Below are 24752 nucleotides of genomic sequence, written 5' to 3'. Positions count from 1 at the left end.
AATAACGAAATAATAGATTTCTCCTCTCTTCTCTAGGTACTGTCTGGGATGGACTTCAGATTGTGAATTAGCCAATCTAAAAGCCATTGGGTATCTGAAAGCAGGTCCTGGGTTCATGATGCTACAGTTCAGCATTGGCACTCCAAAGAAACACTGAGGAATAGTCCAAAGGGTGGATGATCTTATGAGTCAATCAAAAGATTCAAATGGATTTTGATTTAAATATTTTTTTTAAAAAATCCTTTGTTTTACCTTCTCCAGATTACCTGCTTAAAATGTGTAATGATAATGTCCTTGTTTTTAATTTTTCCTCATGTTTCTTTCCAAGCTTTGGTCAAGAACTTTCTTTTTCCCAACCTCTGATAGTTGTATGAATAAAACTACAGATGTACTTTTGAGTTCTTTTAGATAAGTCTACAGGTGGAGTACTATAACTGCCTCACTATGAGGCCCCTTCAGCTTGAAAAGCTGAATTGGTGGTTGCCCAAGTTTATTCATGGCAGTTATAATTACCTCTTCAGAGAAGGTAACGATGAGAACAGAGTAGGAGGCTCCAAAAGTTCCAGAAACATCCCTGGTTCACTGGCCAGGAATGTCAGAAGGCAACTCTGGTTTCCTGCGTCCTCCTAACTGAGCCCCCTTTCCTGGAGGATACACATGATGGTAAGCACTATAAGTCCAGCCCAGACATCAGTCTCTTCTGGTAAACAGCTTTGGAACTGGAACAGTAGTGTTTTCATAATGACACTGGCTTGTATCTGTTTCTCAATTCCGAGATAGTTTTAGGATTTTGTCTTCAGGTGGGGGAATGCCATAGCGAGGAAAGAAATCTACCTTAGGTGGAAACATGGTATTACCTTTTCACTTAAGGATTAAGCCAGTTGAATGGGTTTATAACCTTGCAAAAGGATCATCTCTCAGGATTGAAGATCCAACCACAGGAAGGTAGAATCACTGTAACCCTGCTAAAGACATATGTGGAATGATATTTTAATGAGATACTATATGTCCCTTCCTAGAATTCTCCCCCATACAACTATATATGTTCCTTCCCAGAATATTCTGTTCCACTCCCATACAGTTCCTACAGGCTGCTGTGAGCTTGCTATAATGTTCATTCAGTCTGCCTATGTCTCAACATTTTTCCTTTTATTTTCTATCCATTTCTTGTGGATGCTGTATGAACCTAAGCATACTTTTCTTGCTTGGTATTTTAGACTATTTTACTGTTTCCCAACACACAATGTGTTTCTCTCTGTCTATCTGTCTCTCTGTCTCTCTGTCTCTGTTTCTCTGTTTCTCTCTCTCTCTCTCTCTCTCTCTCTCTCTCTCTCTCTCTCTCTCTCTCCCCTCTGTCCAGCATAACTCAAATGATGGTGTCTCCACTTTCTCTTCTCCATTAACATCCTCTGTGTAAATGCCAAAATGCACAGCTTTCCTTTTCTGGGGTTAAAATATGTTATTTGTTTAAAATCAGAGATACAGGGATGAGGAAACAGACAGAGACAGAGAGATATAGAGAGAGAGACAGTGAGAAATTGTCTTTCATCATTATGGGAGGTGACAACTTAAGTTCTTCCGTTCAAATCCTAGTGGAATAAATTCCAGTGTGAAAGTAAAGAACATTAATATTCTAGCTTTTTAGATTCATGAGAAAGGAAGATGGTAGAGTAAGAGGTAAGGAGGAGAAGGCAATGGAGAAACAAAAAAAAGAGAGAGAGGAAGAAGAAAAAGAAAAGATATTGAGAGAGTTCTTTCTCTCTGCCCTTTTTGCTTTGTTTAGTATGTAAATAAATGAGACATGATCACATGGATGCACTGGCTCAATTGCCATCCTCATCCACAAATATTCAAACATACATTCAGCAATATTCAAACATCTGGACAATCCCCTTGCACAGTCACATTGACATATGATTATGATACTGCCACAGTTAACCTCATCTGTTAATTTGACACAGTTGGGATAATCTGCCTCTGGCAGATCAACCTGTGGCCAGTGTGTGCAGGGGACACTTTCTTTTTTTTTTCTTCTTTTTTTATTGGATATTTTATTTACATTTCAGATGCTATCTCCATTTCCCCTCCCTAGAAAACCCCTATCCCATGCCCCCTTTTCCTTTTTGCTTTTATACAATTTTTTAAAATGTTAATCAAAGGCTTTATAAGTTTGGTATTGCTTAATCAGAAGTGTAACCCAATACCCAAGCTAGATATATCAAATATCTTTGACTGGTGGAGACACGTGAACATCTGCCTCCATGCCCTCTCCTCTTTCTCTCTCTTTCTCTCTCTCATCACCTAGCTTCTCCTCTCCTTCTTCTTCTCCTCTCCTTACTCCTTCTCTTCCTCTCGGTACTCCTTCCCCACTTTCTTAATTGGTAATTAATATAGGAAGATCTAACCTACTGTGAGTGATATTCCTCTTAGGAAGGAGGGCCTTGGATATACAAAAAAGTTGGCTGAGTGTCGTAGGGTTACTATTCCTGTGATAAAACACCATGACCAAAGCAAGTTAGGGAGTAAAGAATGTATTTAGTTTATACTTTCACATCACTGAATATTATTGAAGAAAATCAAGACAGGAACTCAAATATGGCAGGAACTGGGAGGCAGGAGCTGATGCATAAGCCACACTGCTTACTGGGTTGCTCATCCTGCATTCTTATGGAGCCCAAAACCATCAGCCCAAGAACAGCATTACCCACAATGGTCTTGGCCACACGCTGTCCACATCAATCACTAATTAAGAGAATGCTCCTCAAGTTTGCCTGCAGCCCAATCTTACAGAGACATTTTCTTAATTGAAGTTTCTGCCTCTTTCTTCAACTTCTGTTAAGTTAACATAAAGCTTGTCAACATACTGAGCAAGTTACAGGGAGCACACAGTAAGCAGTATGCCTTCATGGTCACTGCTTCAGCTGCCTTCAGGTTTCTGCCTTGAGCTCCTGCAAGACTAACCTCAGTGATGAACTGTTACCTGGAAATGTAAGTTGACATAAATTATTGTCTTCTCCAGTTGGTTTTGGTCAGGGTGTTTTATCACAGAAACAGAGAAGCACAGTCTCCCACTTGAGAACATTGCATTTTATTTTATGGTGGTTTTTTTGTTTTGTTTTGTTTTGTCTTCTATTTGTTTTGTCTGTTTTCCATTTATTTTGCTTTGATTGTTGAAGCTTTCAAGACAGAGTTTCTCTGTGTATCCTTAGCTATTCTGGAACTCACTCTGTAGACCAGGCTGGCTTCAAACTCAGAGATACACCTGCCTCTGCCTCTCAAGTGCTGGTGAATGTGTCACCATCGGCCGGCTATAAGTTGCGTTGGTTCAGCGTGTGTGGTGAACATGTTGACCTTCAAATGCTGGCTGCCTACTCACCATATATCCCCCTTATTTGCTATTTCACAGTGTTTGATTACATAGCTCTTTTATAAATCACCTTCTAAAGTATATAACTATATCATTTTGAAATATTGACAGCTTTATTACCTTTACCTCAGTTTTTAATTTTTATCAGTTAAAAATGTCATTGTGCTGACTAGATCCCAGTAGAAGTGAACAGAAATGAAAGGAATGGTTTTTATGTGCTCTTTTCCCTTGATTTAAAGAAAGTGATTTCAACGTCTCTTCATCTGAAATGGCATTATTCATGGCTTTTATAGATTAAATTTATTGAAATTCTTTTAAAGTTTCTTTGGAAAAGATTTTGAGTCCTGAATGATACCTTTTGTTCAGTTATTTTACTGTGTCTGTTGTCAGAAATATTTCTATGCCCTGTTATGCCATAATTGTGTATCTTTTTCAGAGAAACAAATAATACAATAATCACTGAATGTTTTTCAGTTGTTATTCCTTGGGGGAAAGTTTATAATAGTGACAAAATATTTTTAAAAACCTCCTTATATTTTAAAATTATTGCTTAAATAATCCATATATATATATATATATATATATGTCAGATAATGATAGAAAAAAGCTTTCTAACTAAAAAACAAAAACAAAGAAAACCAAGTCTTTATATGTTTTCTTCTTAGTAGTTAGTAAATTCTAAGTTATATTAAAACATCTTAATAAAAATTAAGAGGCAACTGAAGAAAGAAGAGAGAGGTAGTTTGACTATATGGCACAATTTTGTCATGGGAGATATGTACAGACCAGAACTTATATGAGTCATATATAACATACATGAGACAAAATAAGAGCATATTTCAAATGAACTTATGTAAATGATTTGAAAATTTTAAGACTGACCAAGGAAAGAAATTTATAAGAAGTCAAGTAGCTTATAAAGTGGATATATTAAAATGTCAGTAAAAACTAATTTTCTTAATAAAAACTAAACAAAGGAAAATGAGCAGAAGAGATTTCAAGATCTTAGTAGAAACTATATTTACATGGTTTCCCTAAATTTTAGTTTCCATGATGAGAACTAAATACTATTACAAATAGAAAAAATAAACATTTTATTGTATTTAAAATGGCACGACGGGGAAGAAAAACAGAGGCAGAGGAAATACATATGAAGATTGCACACCAGGTTACTGACATGAGCCATGTGTACCATAGGTTCAAATAATAATTAGGATGGAACAAAGAGAATGTTTTGAGTTAAACAGAAGAGAAACCATGTGCATAAAAGCCACATTAGTAAATTTATACTCATACATAGCAAGTTACTGTGGTGAAAATTAAAGGCGTATATCTTACTCCTTAACAGGAAAACAATCAAAACTAGAATCCCAGGTGAAGGCTGGGAAACAGCCTACTAGTTCATCTCCTCATATAAAAATTAAATCTCCATCATTATTGTAAGAGGAAAAGAATTAATAGCATGATGAACTGAGCTCAGGAAGAGTCAATATCAGATTTAATTACCGGACTTATTGTGATTGAAGACACAAGAAAATTCAATTAATGAAACATATTTTGGATTCTCTTCAATTGTGAAGATTCCCCCGGTAGTAAATTTCCCCAGTACCTTTTCATTGCAAAAGATTTGCTCAGCTGTAACTACCAAGTGAATGGGAAAAGTGAACACTTTAATCATCTTTTACTGCTTTGATCATGTTTTTCCTGCATCAAGACAGCTTAGCTCTCTGTCGTATAACGGTAACAGTGTTTGGTGGGTTTCAGAAAATCAGCCTAGGTTCTATGGCTGTAAATGCAAAGGGGTGTCTCTTTTTGATAGAAGTGTTTCTCAGAGTGTGGTCCTGGTACCCAAGGTTGTTCTCAAGCAAAAGACCAAAGTTTCTTTTGTACAAATGCTAAGACATTATTTGTGCATTTCAGTCTCAGGTTAAAGAGAGTGAGGTTTTAGAAAAGCTTGATCGTTCTTTCTGAGTGTATCTCCTTCTACAAACTCTGTATCCTGGCATCTATAAGCTAACCAAGCCCTATCCTCTCTCTCTCTCTCTCTCTCTCTCTCTCTCTCTCTGTGTGTGTGTGTGTTTTATGGAGAGTTCATAACAAAGGTATAGTTGATTAAGTCATTGATAACCAGCATAACTTTAAGTGCTTCTTCTTTCCCAGGTATTGGAAGCTAGAGCTAAAAAAAATCCCTATATAATCATGGCTTAGAACAGGTCACGTGTTGAAGGTTTCCAGCATCCTAATATTATGTCCTCAGTAACACTTATTAGCACCAGAAGATTTATTCTTTTCATTTCTGGGATTTCAAAGAATTTAATAGTTTTCTGCTAAGCAACTGGGATAAAGTATAATTCTCATGTCACCACAGTATTCTTGTTGTTGTGTGAATATAAGACTAACACTCTCCTAATCTATTGTTGGAGCTAATATATTAAATTGATATTGTTGATAGCATAAAATTATCAAATTTTGGGAATGGATCCCTATTAAAATAGAAAAACTTTTGTGCCCTAACTGAAACTTGTCTCATTCTCTACAAGACATACTTAGGAGTGAATGTCAATCCATATTTGAAACAGGAGAGTCACATCTCTTTCTCTGAAGCGCCATTTGGGGCTATAAAATAGTAAGGAAGATGAAAGTGTTCATAAGATATGGCCTCCCCTTCCAAAAAAAACACTATGAAAAGAAATGATGTTTAGCCTAGAGGAATTTATATAGAAACACCTTCAGTGTACAATGACAATTATCATGGTTACATTTCACATCCTTAAGTCATTTATTTAACCATGTGCACATGATGTAGCCATTAAAAGGAATAAAACGTATAAGTATGTGTCTTCGTGAGTACCTGTGAAAGCCAAAAGTGGGTGATGAATCCCTTAGAAGTGTTACTAGAAATTCTGAGCTCCTTGTGTTGGGAACTGGCATCATCATGTCCTCCAGAGGAGCAGTAAGAGTTCTAAACCACAGAGCTACTTCTCCCTGAGTAGTGATTTTATAGTAATTATATTTGAAAATATATAATTTGCATATAAATATGCAAATTCTGGTGCATGAATGGTGGGGAGGAGGATAAGTAGATAAGACATTAGTATGTGTTTATGTATTTATTCTCTGGAAGAATACATAAGAACCAATTGGTAGTAGATAGTTAGAGCAGACATAATGTAAAGTTGACTCACGGAGACTTTTTATTTCCCTTCTATCATCAAGTACAAAACTTGTCTAAGTAGTTAAAATCATGGCAATGTATCCCGTTGTCAATATTTTTACAAATGGTCCTTTCAGTACTCAGAATATAAAACTAGTTTTAGGAGTTTACTTTCAGCCAGACGTAATTATTGTGTGAACACAAAGTGCTTGAAGGTCATGAACGCATTATTTCAATGGTTTAATCAGCAATAAAGTTGAATTCCAATCATGATTCAATAAGCTGTGGATGTGAGTCTAATTATTATAGAGCCAGGTCTGCAGCAATAGTAAAACAAGTCTGAAGCATGAAAAGTCATGGGAAGAGAAGTACCAAAAAAAGTGTCCCCTCAGGGTGTTATTAATATTACCTGGTTCTGTCAGGACATATGCTGGAGGACAGAAGTGACAAGTGGGAGGTGAAACAGAAGATGAGAAAATAAGCAAATTTTCATGAGTTGTACTATCAAAATTTTGTTTAAAGAATGAGTTTGTTTTAAATGAGAATTCACCCTGGGCTTTGTGAAGAAAATATATTATAAAATGACAGACTCATATTATGTAATATATCACTATAACATGCCATAACATTAAATGGCATTACTCATAGTGTTAACTTTCTATAGGCTTCACAAAATACCTAAAGGGAAAAGAGTTAAAAGCAAGGCATGTTTTTATGGTTTAGATTTAGAAGTTTCAATCTATTTATGATTTTTGAGCAAAGTAGGACATAATGTGATATCCTTAAGGCATCTCTTTCCTTTCTCATGGATATTGTCAAGTAACTGACTATAAAGGCAAATCAAAACTGTGAAACTGTTAATGTCTAGATCGGCGGTTCTCAACCTAGTGGTTGTCCTTTGGGGATCAAACAACCCTTTCAAAGAGGTCGCCTAAGACCACCGGAAAACACATATATTTACATTGAGATTCATAACAGTAGCAAAATTACAACAGAAATAGTTTTCTGCTTGGACGTCACCACAACAAGAGGAACTCTATGAAAGATCATAGCATTAGTAAGTAAAGAACTACTGATAACAGTTTATTTCAGAAAATACATGGCAGTCTGGCAGTATTTGTGAAAGGGAACAGGCTTTCCCACATTTAGCCTAAGTTAGCCACTTTTTAGGTCATACAAAGGCAAAATGTGTTAATGATGTTGTTGTTTAAATAGTGTAAATTATACAGCCCTTCTTCCTTGGGAAGCACTGTAGGATAGCATCCTTGGTCAAGTTGACACCATTAGATTCTCTCTGCAAGGAACTTCCAATAAGTCTCATATCTCAAATTTCTGTTTAGTTATTTTCTTTAGTCTTTTGACATCTTTGCATTTTGTGTCAGCATAACAATGTGGTTGGCTGGGTCCATTGTATTCTAGCCCTTGTGGTGGAAGAATATCAGTGTAGCAGGAATGTGCACTGGAAGAAGCTATTAACCTGATAGTTGAGAGGAATCAGAGAAAAGGAAAGTCTGGGAACAAGACAGCCAACCCCCAGGAACTTGGTTCATCTAACTGTATGTACCCCATCTCCTAACAGCTCACTGAACTTACAAGTGGACAGTGGAGGGATCTACTGAATAGGTTAGTGCATCGGGACTCAATCTATTCTCTAGAGGTGCCTCTCGAGGGAACAAGCTTTCAACATGAGCATTTAAGAACATTGTACATTTCGACTATAACCCATATCACAGTCCATCATCTTGTATCACATATTATTATTGTATACATAATGTCAAATGATAGTATATTACAGTTTCATTTCTGTTCAAATAATTTCTCCTTCTCTGTGCTTTCAGAGAGATACAATTTAATTCACTGAGGATGTGAGGACATCTCTTGTAGATTGAAGAGTTGTTCCAGGTTTTGCTTTCATGGCTAGGAAATAGAAGATCTGAGTCTCTGACTTCTGGGTTCTTAAATTTCTTTTGGAACACGTTCTTTTTTCACTTCTACAGCTTGCAGTCCGAAGTGACTTCTGTATAATCTTCACAAGACTTTCTCTACAATTTCAAATCCCACATCTCATATTTGACTAGATTTTAAATATTACCTTTATAATGTCATTGCTTCTTTTAAGCTCTTAAGTAATCATTAACATTATTTCTTGAGTACTTTCTTCATCTAGGGCATTGTCCTTGACACTCGAGGTATTAACTAAAATAAAATTAACTTATCTTTTAAGTGCTAATTGATTTTGCTTTTATAAAACACGAATGATATAAGAAAAAAGATAGTGTAATGAGGAAAGAAGTGGCAACTTTTGGATAAAAACAGAGAAAACAATGGAGGAGAAGTTCAAAGGAATTATGATTTTACTAACTTTTATAATCCAGGCTCCTTACTAATTTACCTTAAGCTCTCTTTCCCATAAAAGTGATTTATGCTTATATGACTTATGTTAACATGCTTTGCTTGTATGATTATGCATTTTGGTTATATAGTTATATAAAACAACACATGCCTGCCTCATTGTGACAATAAGAAGAGAATGTTATTATTGATAGTTTTTCTTCTTCCTATGTCTTTCTTCTGTCTTTTCCCCTACCTCATCTTTCCTGAAGCTAGACTGAATAGCATGGAGAACTCAGTAAGTCTGTAAGAAATCAGAGAAGTAAAACCTCATGGAGAAGTTGTTTTCTAAAAAACAAAGCAGGCGACAAGCAAGTATGTCATAGTAGTAAACTTAGAACAGATGAAAACACTTAAGAGAATAATTCCATTTACATAAAATTCTATGTGCCAATTCCATACAACTTGGGGTATGTTATTAAGTAATGACAAATGCGAAGCTCAAAAATGAAAAGGAAAGAAAGGCGGTTAAGACAGATGAAGGATTTTGCTATTGCTCTTGTTACTGAAAAGGGCTGTTTGAAAGTTAGTTTTGTGGAATTACCCTCTTAGAGGCTTGCTCTATAATCACCAAAAAAGAAAATGAAACTCATGAAGACACAGTATTTTGGCAGGACATAAACTGACAAGATGTTCTAAGGAGGAGGCTCCTTAAGCAGGATATTAAAAGGAGGAAGATGGACCATTCCATTCTGCAAAGAAGCTTTTTAGTCTCAGAAAGTAAATGACTCAATGACTTCAGGAAGTTCCTGAAACTGACCAGATTCATTAAGTCCTTCTTGTTTTTGTTTGTTTGTTTGTTTGTTTGTTTGTTTGTTTGTTTGTGTTTGTTTTTGGTTTGTTTGTTTGCTTGCTTGCTTGTTTTTCAAGACAGGATTTCTCTGTGTAGCCCTGACTGTCCTGGCACTCACTCCACTCACTCTGTATACCAGGCTAGGCTCGAAACTCAGAAATCCGCTTGCCTCTGCCTCCCAAGGGCTGGGATTAAAGGCGTGCGCCACCACTGCCCAGAACATTAAGTCCTTCTTTTGCCAAGCACATATACAGAAAAGACTGCAGTGCTCAGAGACACTCCCTGATAATCGAAACCACCTGGGAGAGACAGAAACAAACTGAACTCCCTGAAGTAGGTTTAAATCAACTGTGCTACCTAGACAGAATATTCACAACCTGTTGAGCTTTCTGCACATTTTTCACTTCACTCTAGGTTCCCAGTACTCATGAGCTTTCACCACATCACCATCTTTCTTGATGCAACTGTCTTTGAATCATTTCTGCTCCTACAGGTAACCTTTTACCCACACTACTGCAAGTAAGCCAAAGAAAAGTCGTTGATTCAACAAATTATACTTCGGTATCATTTGGGCTGTCATGTATTTCCCATATGGCATGAAGAGATGTTTATTTACAGCTCCCCAGGAACAGTTTCACACGACAGCATAGGACACAGACTTAGAAGGAGCAACAGCAGTATTTTATGTTGAGTAAGAAGCTCAGAGAGGAAGAGGGCACAGGAAAGGTCTTTATGCCTTGCTGGTGTTCCACTTACCAGAGTTACCACGTAGGAAGAACAGGAGCAAGCAAGAGGATAGGATTTCAGAAAACTGTTTCTCACAAAAGTCAGAAACACACACACACAGAGAGAGAGAGAGAGAGAGAGAGAGAGAGAGAGAGAGAGAGAGAGAGAGAGAGAGAGACACAGAGAGAGGGAGACAGAGAGAGAGAGACAGAGAGACAGAGAGAGACAGAGAATAGGCAGAGAGAGGAAGGGAGGGAGAGAGAGAGGGAGGGAAGGGGAGAGAGAGAGAAAGAGAGAGAGAGAAAGAGAGAGAGAGAAAGAGAGAGAGAGAAAGAGAGAGAGAGAGAGAGAGCTCACCTTTGTCCACATCTAGCTAAAGTATGTCCTAACAGAGTTCATATTGAACAAAAAAGAAAAAAATCATAAAGACTGAATGGGAAAATGTGGTCTCCCTGCCTACCCTCTGCCTTCCTTTATCCTACACTGTTCTAAGTAACTTTGTAATGAAGCCTCACAAGTTACTTACACAATGCTATCATTGAATTCAGTTGAGTGCAGAATTAGTGGAAGCTAGGAGACTCCTTATTGTGGCTTTTTTAGGATTTTAAAATTCCATTGTAACTTTCATACAGAAAACAGCATGGACTTGTTTACTAAGGAATAATGAAGAAACTACTCTGAAACTATTTCACTGGGAAGAAAGGCTATAGAGGCAGCTCTCTTCCTCACTGGCCTGTCTCCCTATAACCTTGATTTCTGGCCACATTCTAGTTTCCCCTTGGGTATAATTTTATCTTTATATGCAGTCACTTCTTTGCATCTTTGCCCTTTTATGTTGTTCTTGATGCGTGTTTTGTGTGTTTTTGTTTGGTTGGTTGATTTTTATCTTTGTTTTTATCTCTTTGTCTCTATGCTACATAGTATGATACTGAGAGAGTACTGCAGAGTTACATAGTTGATTCTTTGATTGATGTCCTTTAGGAAAAGATCCAATTTGGAGGTATTCTAAATAATGATGACATATACCTATGTTCGTCCTTTGTTGGAGCCCTGCACTTTTTTCTCTGAATTGAGAAGTAGTGACGCTTTCTGTACAAAGTTGTTTCAGAAGCCCCTCAATTTTACGTCTTTTACAAAGGCCTTCTAGAATATGTATAGTAGTCTTGTATTCCAAACCCTTTTTCAATTTGCATAATGTTTATGACTAAAAAGATAGAGTACATTTTTCATAATTTTGCTCATCACTGGACAACATTTTTTTTTCTAAGATGCCATTTCTGGTATCTGAGCAATTTTCCCTTCTTAGATTGTTTATATTTTTCTAATTAATTATAGCATTGGCTCTAAGGCTCAAAGACCATTCCAGAAGAGGGAAAGAGTGGAAGGGTGTGAGAGTAGCATGTTAGAGAATAGAAATGCTAAATAATCTCTTCAGGGCATGACACAATGCCAGGGAACCTCTCCTCCTAACCCAAATGACACAGCCAACAGAGAGACATCCAACTGAGATAAAGAATAAAACTCAAGTCAGGACCCATATTTGTAGGCATGGGGTCAAGATTTCCAGAGATTGATATCATGACTTATTCTTCTTATACATTTAAGGACAGTAAAAGTTTGGAAAGGAGTTTCCATATGACAATTATTACAACAAAGCTTTACTCATAGCTACATGGAAACTCCCCAGCAAGTTAGAAAAGCCCTTTTGACCTTTATAATCAGAATGCAGGTTTCATTTGTTGATAATCAGAACTCTGAGCCTAGAGGAAGGAGCTATGAAAAGCATAAGACAGATTCTGTTGGTAGAAGACGCAAAATACATAGGGACACTTTCATTGAGAAGAGTTCTGTTCACTGAGAGACAAAGCCCAGGATTGGAAACTAAATAATTCTATAAATATTCAAAATAATTAATTAATAATGAATTAATATTCTAAATAATTCAGGATATTGGGGATATTCAGGTGGAGGCTCGCACCTAATACATTAGCAAAATAATTTGGAAGAAATGTTATATAAATATTTGGAAAGTTAATAATCTTATTTATGTAAATAGAAAAATAATGAAAAACTTCCATTCTTACTAATCCTTGATGCCTCTTCTCTATAGTGACATAAATATGGAGAGGTACTATTCTGAGCCTTTCAACAGTTTTCTACTATTACCTTCTTCTAGGTTAGCCTCAGGTGAAGAAAGCTACCTCATTCAAAGCCTCACACATCTGATGCAATGTTACCAAGTTTTATTAGGACTAAAGAATAAAGCCAGCCATGTCTACTCAGTACATGAGAACACTAATGAGCACCTCCAAATCTAGCATAGAGTTTATTTGATTACTTAGTATCTACTATTACTAAGCCTGGGGAACAGTTTAACTTTTATATTCGATGGTGGGACTTTAAGGAACCATGTATCCAGAACTGACCATTATGCATAAGTTTTGTTTGGTGTATGAATGGACCCAGGAACAAACTGGTATAGTGAGAATTGATATATTCAAGATGCATAAAAACAGCACTCGAGGGCACAACGAAATGCATTAATAGGTAGCCTATTCATGTTACCATGTAATTGACTGGTAAAGAAGAACAAAATCCAGAGCTTTGATTTAAAGATGGGCCAGATTGTTATGTGAAAACATATACAAATTGATAATAGCTAGAGAAGTACTTAGTAATAGATTTGAAGGAGACCATGAAGGGATAGATCATCCCAATGGGCTCTTTCAGGTGCTATGTCTGATATGCAGTTGGTGTTCTGCGAAGCAGTTCAAAACTCAGGCCTGGGTATATAGTATCCAACAGAAACAACTTAAGGAATAAAATGTCAGGCTCACAGTCTCAGAAGAGTTTCTGCCTACCATAGTGGAGAAGGCTTGATAGAGTTCCTCTGTTCCTAGTAGGATTACAGTAAGGAAGAGACTATTTTATTACTGTGGAAAAAGATAGAGAAAGAGAGACTGAATTCAGAGCCTAGTGTACCCTTCACTATTATATTATATTATATTATATTATATTATATTATATTATATTGTACTATAGTGTACCTATAAGCAATAATACTTCATTCTGTCTTGTATTTGGATAACACCACACTCTGTATATACATATGTTTTCTTTGTTTACCCATTCGTTGTTTTAATTTAAGTAATTATTCCTGTAACTATCACTGGTGTTTATGGACATATGGGAAGTGTTTTAACATTATTTGTTGCAGAGAAGAATTTTATCAAGTGCACTTCAGTAAAATAAAATAGTGTTTCAAAATTTTAAATAAAATTTTAATTTCCATTGTGTTAGTTATAAATTATGCAAGGTGACACTACCTAGAAGTGCCTACTTTGACCTTAAAGATTATATTAATACTTTCATACCTTGAGCCAAGAAAGAAGATGAATAATACAGAACTCATTGCACTAGTTATCAGTTGCTGCATAACATAATTCCCTAAAATGTAAAGTGTCACACAAATTTGAGTCTGGGATTTAGGAAAACCTTAATCAGTTAGTTCTAATTTAATTTTATGGAAAGTGGAATTCTGATATTATCACCATAATTCATGAATCCTGGAGTCCATATTTATGTCCTCACCTTTTAATGTAGAAAATTTTGTGAAAATAGAAAAAAAGTAAATGTAATTAAAGTTTCTAACGTATTTAAGTTAATCATGAGTTCTTATGGGCATATTATATTATTTTGGTATCTGATCTTGGCACAAGTTCCCATGAATTTAACCACTCTAATGAAATTAATTCTAGCAACAAAGTAGTTGAAAGAGTGTCCCTACAAAGTAGAAATAAAAGGCTTGCTTTAGTTAGCTACCAGAGCATTGTCTTAAGCTTGGTACAATTTTTGTGTGTGTGTGTGTGCATGGGAATCAGTAGGTAATAGATAAAATATTCATTTAAACAGCTTAGTATGTGCTAAGTTACTACATAGAAAGAATAAACAAATATGGGATTTTGTGGGGAAGTTGAAGAATCCCCATGTGAATGTGGAAATAACCTTACATAGACACAACTGTGATGAAGACCCAGTGACTCAGACCAATGAGAAAGGCAGTGTTGCCCTGGTGAGGCTCGGATGTATGACACAGCTTTTCTCTGTTCTAAGTGTGAATGCTGACAGTGTTCAATACTGTCAACCACAGCTTCTCCTCATAGATGGCAGCCAGATAGGACTGTTTCCTTCTCCCTTTCTTGTACATACTACAAACACAAAGGTTCTGGATTGTTGTACATACCTGGTGCTTGAGCAGCAGAATGAGCACTACCCACCTCATCCCAGTTTTTTTCTGTTCTTGTGTCTGGAGTCTCTTCTTTTTTTATCTCTCTGTGTCTGTGTTATGCAAAGCCCAGAACCATGGAGCACAAGCACAATTATAGTCAAGAGATTAGCTAAGGCTGTGAAAATATAAACTCATGACTAAGATTTTAGATTCCTTTTCAAAGGTCTCTCACATGGCTATCAAGGCCTATATTCCTTGAACAATTCTCCACTGCTGCATGAATATCCCCAAGACACCCATAGAAGCTTAAGCCATCCTAAAATTTATCTATGTCCTGGTGTGGCAGCTGGCTGAGGAGGAGGAGGAGAAAGAGGAAGAGGAAAAGAAGGAGGAGGAAGAAGAGGAGGAGGAGGAGGAGGAGGAGGAGGAGGAGGAGGAGGAGGAGGAGGAGGAGGAAGAGGAAGAGGAAGAGGAAGAGGAAGAAGAAGAAGAAGAAGAAGAAGAAGAAGAAGAAGAAGAAGAAGAAGAACAAGAACAAGAACAAGAAGAACAAGAAGAAGAAGATCAAGAAGAAGAACAAGAAAAAGGACCAGAACAAGAATAAGATAAAGACAAAGAAGAGGATGAAGAGAGAGAGAGAGAGAAAGTGAGAGAGAGACTAAATAGCTTTATGTAGAAGCTGTAGTCCTTTCATGAATCTATCATGATTAGATATGGTGATATTCCATCTTTTAAAACGATACTCACTGGAGGAAGTGAATATGCCTTTTCTATACTAAAATAATAGCAGACTGCTTTCAAGGTCAGAAGTATCAAGGAATTTGTAAATATCAATTTGAAACCACCAAAGTAATATTTACTCTTTTGGCTCCTTGGATTTTATATTAGCCATGGGGAAAAGTTATTTCAGCGGCATTGTTTATTTTAATTTTTAAAAGATTAGTAATATTAAGAACTAGGGAATCTGGTTTTCTGAATATTCATAGGACATAGCAACTTTAAAAAATATTTTCTTGGTATTAACTTGACCCATAAGTTCTCATAAAATAATGTTCCCATTTCAAGTGACTCACTTGGCAAAGAAGGCCCATTCACCTGCCAACAAATGAACTGAGAGGAGGGTATCAGGAGATAGACAACACTGAAATAAAAGTTGTTCCATAATTTTTATAGCTACAGGAGTAAAAAACTCATTCTTTAAAATTCCCAATGCTATATGCACATAAATTACTGACTAAACTCTATTAGATCCATTCACTTACTCTAAAGAAAAAAATTTATTATCATCAAAATATATTACAAGTGTATCCACTGGGGAAAATAAAGCATATTATCCAAGTGAGAAAATTGTTGGTTTAATTTCTCCAAACCATATTTTCACATTAAGAAATTAAATGTACATTGTCCCTCAGAGTTCAAGGTATATGACATTATAAAAATGAATGCATTTTTCCTCACTGCAGAAATTTATGACACTGAAATACAAAATAATTTGATTTTTGATGCTGTGAGAAGTTAGGGTTTCTTTTCATTTCCATGCCAATTTATTTAGTTAACATTCATTCCTTCACTGAAGAAATCATTTAGTCATAAAGTACACAATTAATGCTATAGGAAGAAATGAGAGAGAAGTCAGAATATTTATATGGTGGATACAGTTCTTTCCTTATGAACTATATTCACACATGATATGAAGGAACACCTTTGTCCACATATGTGAGTCAAAGAAGACAGTTCAGTGAATTGAAAAGATAAGATGCACCAAAATACTTCGCAATCAGTGTCAGAGGATCATTCACAAGTGGGGAGGGAGATGTATGAAGTTGTGGAGAAAGGAGAGTGAAAGAAACTGAAGAAAGAAATGCCACTTGAGAAAATTTGAAGGTTTTGGCACAAAGCCAGGTCAAAGTCAGTTGCTAGCTGATGCAAAGAACGGAAATTTTTGTTTTGAAAATTCTTATTTTGAAGTTCAGAAAATGTTCAGCTTAAATGTAAATGCCTATTTTATGGCTAATGCCTATAGTTTCAGCATTGGGCGTGGAGGCTGAGTCAGGAAAGTGACAAGGTCAAGACTTTTTGAGCTGTAGAGTAAGTTCAAGGTCAGTCTGAGCAGATTAATGAGATACGGTCATGAACTATAAAATAAAAAGATGTCTCAGGCCATGGCTCCATGGTAGAGTGTTTTCATAGCATGCTAAAAGTACTTGTGCAGTCCTCAGGACCAGAGACAGCAAGGGAGGAACAGAAGGAGGGAGGGAGAGAGAAACAGAGAGACAGAGAGGCAAGAGAGAGACAGATATACAGAGAGAGAGGGTGGATGTTTTAGAAAATCCTAAAAGCTGTGTTATTTCATGGAAGAAGAGCTAGTTCACTGTCAATGTTTTATATAAATGTACAATCAAATAAAATAGAAACCACTGGCTAGGTGACAAGTTAGAGATGCATATGCTCACTTTACATAAAGGAGCTTCACTATGGAGAAAACAATTTCTTTCCTGGTTATTGGAATACACTTCTTTATTATGATTAAACTCAGATAGTTTCTCAACAGTCATAGCTTTCTGCCCTTGGTTTCCTATACTACTCCTGTTTTCCTTCCTTCTTTGATCCACTCACCAGTTAGTAATCAGTATGTACAAACTGCTCTGAATGTCACAGTGAGGAAAAAAATATTCATGTGTCATGACGTACATAGTTGGATCAGCAATATAAAATATAAAATAAACAACATCTACTGACACTTGACAAGTGACGATTTAGGAACCTAGAAAGATGGAAAAGAACGGTCGGGTAAGACACTGTTTTATACAGAGGTCATGGTAAGCTTCACTCCGAAGGTGGCATTTGATCAGAATCTTGAATGAAGTGGGGTCTGGAGGGAGAGAGAGAAGAGCAAGTACAAACACTAGTACAGGAGGAGGCTTGACTGAAGAGGACAGGACGCAAGTTGGCGACAGTGAAGTAGGTGTGGAGGACTCACAAAAGGAAGGTCAGTAAAACTGGCAGATGTTCAATAGCCTTTGGGGACACTGCAATGAATCTGGCTCTTAATTTAAGTGCGGATGGACGCTCAGGCAAATAAGGCTGTCTAAAGCAAAAATGACAAGATTTTTAAAAATGGCATATGGTGGGTTGTTTTAAAGGATTGCCTATGTACCTGGTCTGCTCTAGGAGAATAAAAGGACAGAGATATGCTTGCTATTTAAAATAAGAAGGTAATCATGTAAAGCTTTGATTAAGGAGTAGCAAAGGCATAAAGATTGGTTGTTTAGATACTCAAAATAATTTCAAACTAAACATGGGTAAGTATAGACTGCAAATACAGATTTTGAAACTGTCATTGTAGAGATGATAGTTATAGCAACAAATCATAATTGGAACACACAGGCAGGAAGTTCTGATAGCTAGACAGACAGGTAATGACATGTGACCCAGGAGCACACCATGCCCCTGACTTGTTTGTTACTCAATGACTCTGATACAGTGTGATGTTAGCTACCTAAGATCTTTAGAAATCAGTCGACATTATGCGATGAAATATATTATGGATGGTTTTAATGTCAGCGTGCCACTAATTAGAATCACTTGAGTAGGGAGCTTTATGGGAAGAAATGTCTGGATGTCCTCCACTGAGGTTGGAAGACCCATCCAAGAGACGTTAGACACCTTTTGGTAGCTGTTGAGATGATAAAACCAAAACCAAACCAAAACCAAAACCAAAAAGGAGCATGACAGGAGGAAGACCATCTTGGCTTCTGCTGCTTGACCTTCCCTGTAGCCTTTGAGTTGATTTGCCCTGTTGTTCCAGCTCCTAATTCCTTCACTGATGGCAGAACTAGTTTAGAAAATTGCATGGACTGGGGACTCCGTGTCTTGCTCCAGTCAACTTCACACTCCAGCTTGTTACTATGGAGGCTCAGAAACTTGTGAACTGAATAACTGTTTGTTGCCCACTCAGTGGTGAGAGGCAGCTACCATGGGAGATATTTGGACTGTTGGGGCATTCAGTCTCAAGGACCTGGGTGAGTTGGATTCTCAGATCGCAGGTGTGATCTTGCTGCTGTTACTAGGTTAAAGCTGGTTTACTAAATTCCAGTATAAATTTATCCCTTGCATTTGTTCCTCCCATCAACCATGACTAAAATAAAATATAAATGTGTTTCAGTGACCATGAATAAAACTAGAAAAATAGGGGTCTTCATTCCTTTGGATGATGTGTTTACTTGTTAACCTGGCAGCACATGGCTCTTGTCTGTAGTCCCATGAAAAGACTTTTCTTAGAATTTCTTCCTCCAGACAGTTCAATGATAAGCTGTAGTAAGAGACACTCTTCTGAAGTGGAGGGGAATGAGAGAGCATGGTTTTGTGAACAGTATGGGGCAGAGTGTTGAGAGTCTGCATCCCTTCTAACTATTCTCTGGGAGTCACTGATTTGGTGTGTGGGTACTGATGCGTTACTTGTTATTTTCCTAATGTTCTACGGCACATTTCATAAGCAAAGGAATCAAATCAGGCTACAGAGAGCATAAATATACACATCTTGTAATCATTTGAGAAATGAGAACCTTCAGAAAACATATCTAAAATCTTTTTTAAAATCTCTTTCCTAAGTTAATAATGTTTACATTGAGAAAACAAAAAGATTTTACTCTTTTATGTTTTAAACAATCATTTAAATGAAAAATATTCAAAATAGTCTCATGTAGACCTATGTGTACCATGTAAATTGTGAGAAATACACTTAAAATCGACAGTGAATATGAAAGCATGCGGATATCTCCATTTGTATTCTCATTATTCAGAATAGTTTTTAAAATTCAGAGTTCACATCCTTAATTGGGATCTTCTGGAGAAGTGATTTAGTAAAAAGAAAAAAAAGATGATACTTATCTTCAGCCTTTTTACTTGCTCAAAATGAGCAGAATCTAAAACTTGGAGGAGAAAAGTTCCAACAATTGGGATATAGACAGAGGAAAGTTGAAATGAGGTCTCAGCAGGGCTTTCCTCACTCTTCCACCCATCTCATTAATGTGTGAATTTCTTGGCAGGGCAAGCATTGAATCATGACCTGGCTGTCCCACAATGGACAGAGCATTTGTTTTTTCCCACAGAAGTTTAATTATCATTCATCATGGTTACTCCAAATTAACATCCTACTGAGAGCTTTATGAAAACAAATGGACTTCTCAGACCTATTTTGACTTATTAGTTTACAAAGTGATGAGATATAGCAACTATTATTGTATTTGCTTATAAAATTAAAGACATACAAATGCAGTCCAGTCCCAGATTTGAATACTGAGCATCATACATATCTGATTCCTAAATGCATCTTTTATATAAAACACTCATGAAATATTTGTATGAAGTGTTCAGGACTTATTCAGAAAGAGTTGGTTCCTTCATACCTCAAAGATGCATGGTCCAGAATATACCATGGGAATCAATTGTATTTGTAAGAAAAGGATGCAGAAAGATAATATCTCCAGGATCCCCCTTCTCAGCTCAAGTAAAAAAAAAATGGTAAATTCATTTAATTCCTTTACTTAACAAGGTTCTGTGATCCTGAAGAAGAAAAATATTCTATAATATGATAAACCTGAACAACTGTGACTGCCTCTCCGTCTCATCTTTTTACCTTTCCTCATGTTGTGACTCTCAGAAGCCATATAACCTTTGTAATGTGCCTGATCTGAGGTGTGTGATGTTTGCTAAGAAGGATTGCATATCCAGCTTCTATCCCCCTTGGATTGATCAACAGCACTGTGCTTCTTGAACAATCCCACTGCTTCTCTCTTCTAATTTTTCAGAGTTCCAGGTAAAGAATCAAGAAGATTAGAGAAAAAAAAGATGGAGGCTGGGGGTGGTGGTGGTGGTGGTAGAGGGTTCTTTCTCTCGCGAACATTTTGAAACCTATTGTTCAATGAGATTGCCTAAGATAAAGCCAGAATCCAGTCCTTCTGATGACTAGCTTCCCACTTAGGTAAGAGAGCCACTCTAAATCAGTTTCTTCTTTGAGAACGTTGTAGAATTGACCCTTCATAGAACTGTTGACATGGGTAGAAGTTGGATAGGCAAAAAGTTCAAGACTATGTTGGACAACTATGTGCTTGGTAAATTGCAGGTATTATGACTATTTTTTGCAAGTCAGTAATGCCCGGTGAAGAAGGAACCTTCAAATAAAGTTAGTCTTCAAACTGCCTCATTTGGGTTAGAGTATAGATTATGCAATGTAATCCCAGTTTTTAGGAAGCTATGATAAGTTACCTAATTCTTATAAGTAACACCTCTCATCTGTTTGAAATGTATGAGTTTCTTACCTAGAAATACAGAAATGGAAGTGTGTCAATAAATGTATATAAGACAATTTATGTGTTAACCATACATCTAACATCAGGACACAACCCATACTTCTTTTAGACTTAGTTCCAAGTACTCAGTTCAGCACCTCACTTGAGTATGTTACACCTTAACTTGGTAAGCAGAGTAAGCAGAGTGATAAACTTTCTTTCAGAACTCCTTCCTGGTCCTTCACTCTCCTTGGTAATTTATGATAATTTCCACTCTAGTGTTTATACCAGAAACAAACAAACAAAAAAAAACATATTCTCAATTTTCCATCTGTTTCTATTTTGTAGGATAATTTAAGGAGTATCAGTATTATTTCTTTTTTGAAAGTCTGGAAGAATTCTGTGCTAAAACTGTTCTGGACCTCTTTTTGTTTTATTTTTAATTGTTTTGGAGGGGGGTTGGAGACTTTTAATGACTGTGTCTATTTCCTTAGGGGTTATAGGACTGTTTTAAATAGTTTACCTGATCTTAATTTAATGTTGGTAAGTGGGATCTATCTAGAAAATCACTCATTTCACTTAGTTGCTGGTGGGAGTGAAAACTTGTACAACCCTGTTGAGAATTGGTATAGCATGTTCTCAGAAAATTGGAAATGTTTCGCCCAGAACCCAGCTATACCACTCTTGGCCATATATCCAAAAGATGTCCCATTTTACTGCAGGGACACTTGATAAACTATGTTCATAGCAGTTTTATTCATAGTGGCCAGGAACTGGAAACAGACTATATGTCCCTCAATTGATGAGTGGAGAAGGGAAATGTGGTACATCTACACAATGGAATGCTATTCAGCTATTAAAAACAAAGACATCATGAAATTTGCAGGCAAATGGATGGAACTTGAGAATATTATCCTGAGTGAGGAAACCCAGACCCAAAAAGACATGCATGTTATGTACTCACTATATAAGTAAATATTAGTTTTAAAATACAGGTGCCCATGCTATATTTCACAGACCCAAAAAACTAGATTATAAGGAGGCCCCAAGGAAAGATGTATGAATCTCACTCAGAAGAAGAAAAAATATTCATCAGACATAGATGGAGAGACGGAAATGTGTGGGAGAATGTATGGTTAATGGTGTCCTGTGTTGGCGCTACCACAGGGCACAGCTGCTCAGGAAGGCAGGAAACAGGAAGTTTGACCATGCTTGACCCATGCTGTTGCTGGGTGCTCCAAGGGTAAGGAAGCACAGTCTGAGGTACCAGGGGCAGCATGAGCTGCCTTGGGGGGTGGTCCCCGGGCCTGCAAAGAGGCCATGGCCATCTGTTTCTCAGGCTCTTGAACATCCAGGTGCTGCTGGATGCTGCAGAAGAGCTGAGAATGTATTGGGGGCCTGCAGGCTGCATCTAGTCCTGGGCTGAGGGGGAAAAACAAAGGAGATAGGTCCGGCTAGTCCTGTGGGGAGAGTCTTTGGTTTGATGGTGGCAGTCTTGAGCCTGACTTGGTGAAGGCTATGGTTGGGAGCACAGAGCGGCCTTCTCCTCGAGATAAGATGGCAGCTCTATAAGCGAAAGCCTTCTCCATTCCTCCCCACAAGGGATCCCAGTAAAAAGAGGCAGTCCATAATTTTAATACATTTATTCTTACCTGTCCTTGGCTTGCCAGTCTGTTAATTTAATAACTCTGTCAAGCCATGTACTTTGGCTGCCAACATGTTGATGTTGTTAAACACAAGTTTTAACGGGATGGGCAGGAATAAAAGTATTCCCAGGACAAAACAGGCTAGCATGATCAAGCTATATATGCCATTCTTGAAGCTTGGCCAAAATAGAAATATTGACCTCAGGCCCTGGGTAATTTTATCTGCAGTATCTACCACATCGTTCCTTGACTATTTCCATCTATTATATTGCTAGACCCTCAACCTAGAACTGATCTTAGTACATGTATGTAATTAAAATGATATAAAAGCAAAAAGGAGGAAGGGGTATGGGATATGGGGTTCTAGGGAACGAAAATGGGGAAAGGGGATAACATCTGAAATGTAAATAAATAAAATATCCAATAAAAAGACATTTATTGTCATGGTAGAGAGTGGATGAGTAAAACAATATCCTGTTTCTCAGAGCTGGCCTGAAGTTAAATACCTTTTGCAGGGAGGAGTGGCTGGGAAGAAGAGTTTATTGGCTAAGTCCTCCATGCCTTTAGGTACCTAGTTAAAATGAAAATCTGTCTTGAGTCTATGTGACCACAGGTCACGTTCTCTACCTGTGGAGGGGGTTGGGGCATTGACTTTATGTGACTGATTGCCACAAATCTATGGAGGGCTGTGACCTCATATCAGGAGCCTGGTATTCTGGAATCAGGTGAAAGGCTTACCATCTCCTTAGGGCTACCAGGGTTTTTAGCCTTAGCTCAACCAGGAACTAGGCTGCCTTTCATGGTCCTACAGAAGGGGGGGTGAGTACAGGAACAGAAATGATGGTCAGGTGTGGGAAGGGAGAGCAGTAGAGGGCTTAGAGTGAGAATGGAAATCACTGGCAGGCATCTCTTGGACAAGCTGGAGGCCTGGGACTGGGGAGGCTATGAGGAATCTATGGAGGTGACTCTACCTGAAATTCCTACCAGCAATTTATATAAAGACTAAAGTGGTTACCTCCTGTAGTCATACAGGACTTCCAGTGGATGAAGTGGGGCATCAATCTACCTTCAAAAACTTTAACCCCAAATTTGTCCTACCTACAAAATACACAGGGATATAGACAGAACAGAGACTGAGGGGTTAGCTAACGATGACTGTGCTAACTGAAGAACCCTCCCATGTGAGAGAGCCAACCCCTGACACTATTCTGCTATGCTTGCAGGCAGGAGCCTAGCATAACTGTCTTCTGAGAGGCTTCACCCAGCAGTGTGTGGGAACAGATGCAGAAACTCACCGCCAAACATCACACAGAGCATGTGGAGTTTTGTGGAACACTGGGGGATAGAATTGAGCGAGCTGTAGGTGACAAGGAAACAAGAAGACCTACAGAGTCAACTGAGATGGTCCCAGGTTGGGTGGCAGAGACTGACCCACCAACGAAAGAGCATTTAGGGGTTGGACCTAGCACCCCTTCACATGTTTAGCAGATGGGCAAATTGGTCTTTATGTGAATCCCCTAAAAATTGAAATGGGGATTATCTCTGACTGTGCTGCCTGCCATTGGATCCCTTTCCTCCACCTAGGCTGCCTAGTTGGGCCTCAGCAGGAGAGGATGTATCCTGTTGGTACTAGATACTCCAGGATGGGTTGATACCCAAAGAGGGCTTCCCCTTCTTTGAGGAGAAGAGGAGGAGTTTAGGGGGGACAAGAATTGTAAGAGTGGACCTAGGAGGAGAGGAGGGAGTTGTGACGAGGATGTAAAGTGAATAAAAAAATTATTGAAATAAAGAAGGTATTCTCAACACTATCTTCTCTGCTATCCAGTTAGCCAACCCATCCAGAGACAACTGCTTCCTAACTATTTACTAAATCTAGCCATCCTTTCAATTCCTCTCCTATGATTGTATTTTGAACACTGGAAATAGTATAATGATAATAATATTCTAATGATAAGTTATCAATTCATCTTGTTTTACCCCAAATTGCTCCTTTTCAGTTCTTTATTGTACTCAGCTTTTGTCTCTGATAATTCTACATCTGTGGATTCAAACATTTGAATATGGGAAATATTTGGGTAAAAAAATTGTCCTGATCTTGTGAAGACCTTTTTAAAGAGATTTTTCTGAATAATACACTTTAATGACTATTTACAGCCT

This window comes from Arvicanthis niloticus, chromosome 22, assembly GCF_011762505.2.
Source record: "Arvicanthis niloticus isolate mArvNil1 chromosome 22, mArvNil1.pat.X, whole genome shotgun sequence".
Taxonomy (NCBI): domain Eukaryota; kingdom Metazoa; phylum Chordata; class Mammalia; order Rodentia; family Muridae; genus Arvicanthis; species Arvicanthis niloticus.
The sequence above is the reverse complement of the archived record's forward strand: the minus strand, read 5'-3'. Positions refer to the sequence as shown.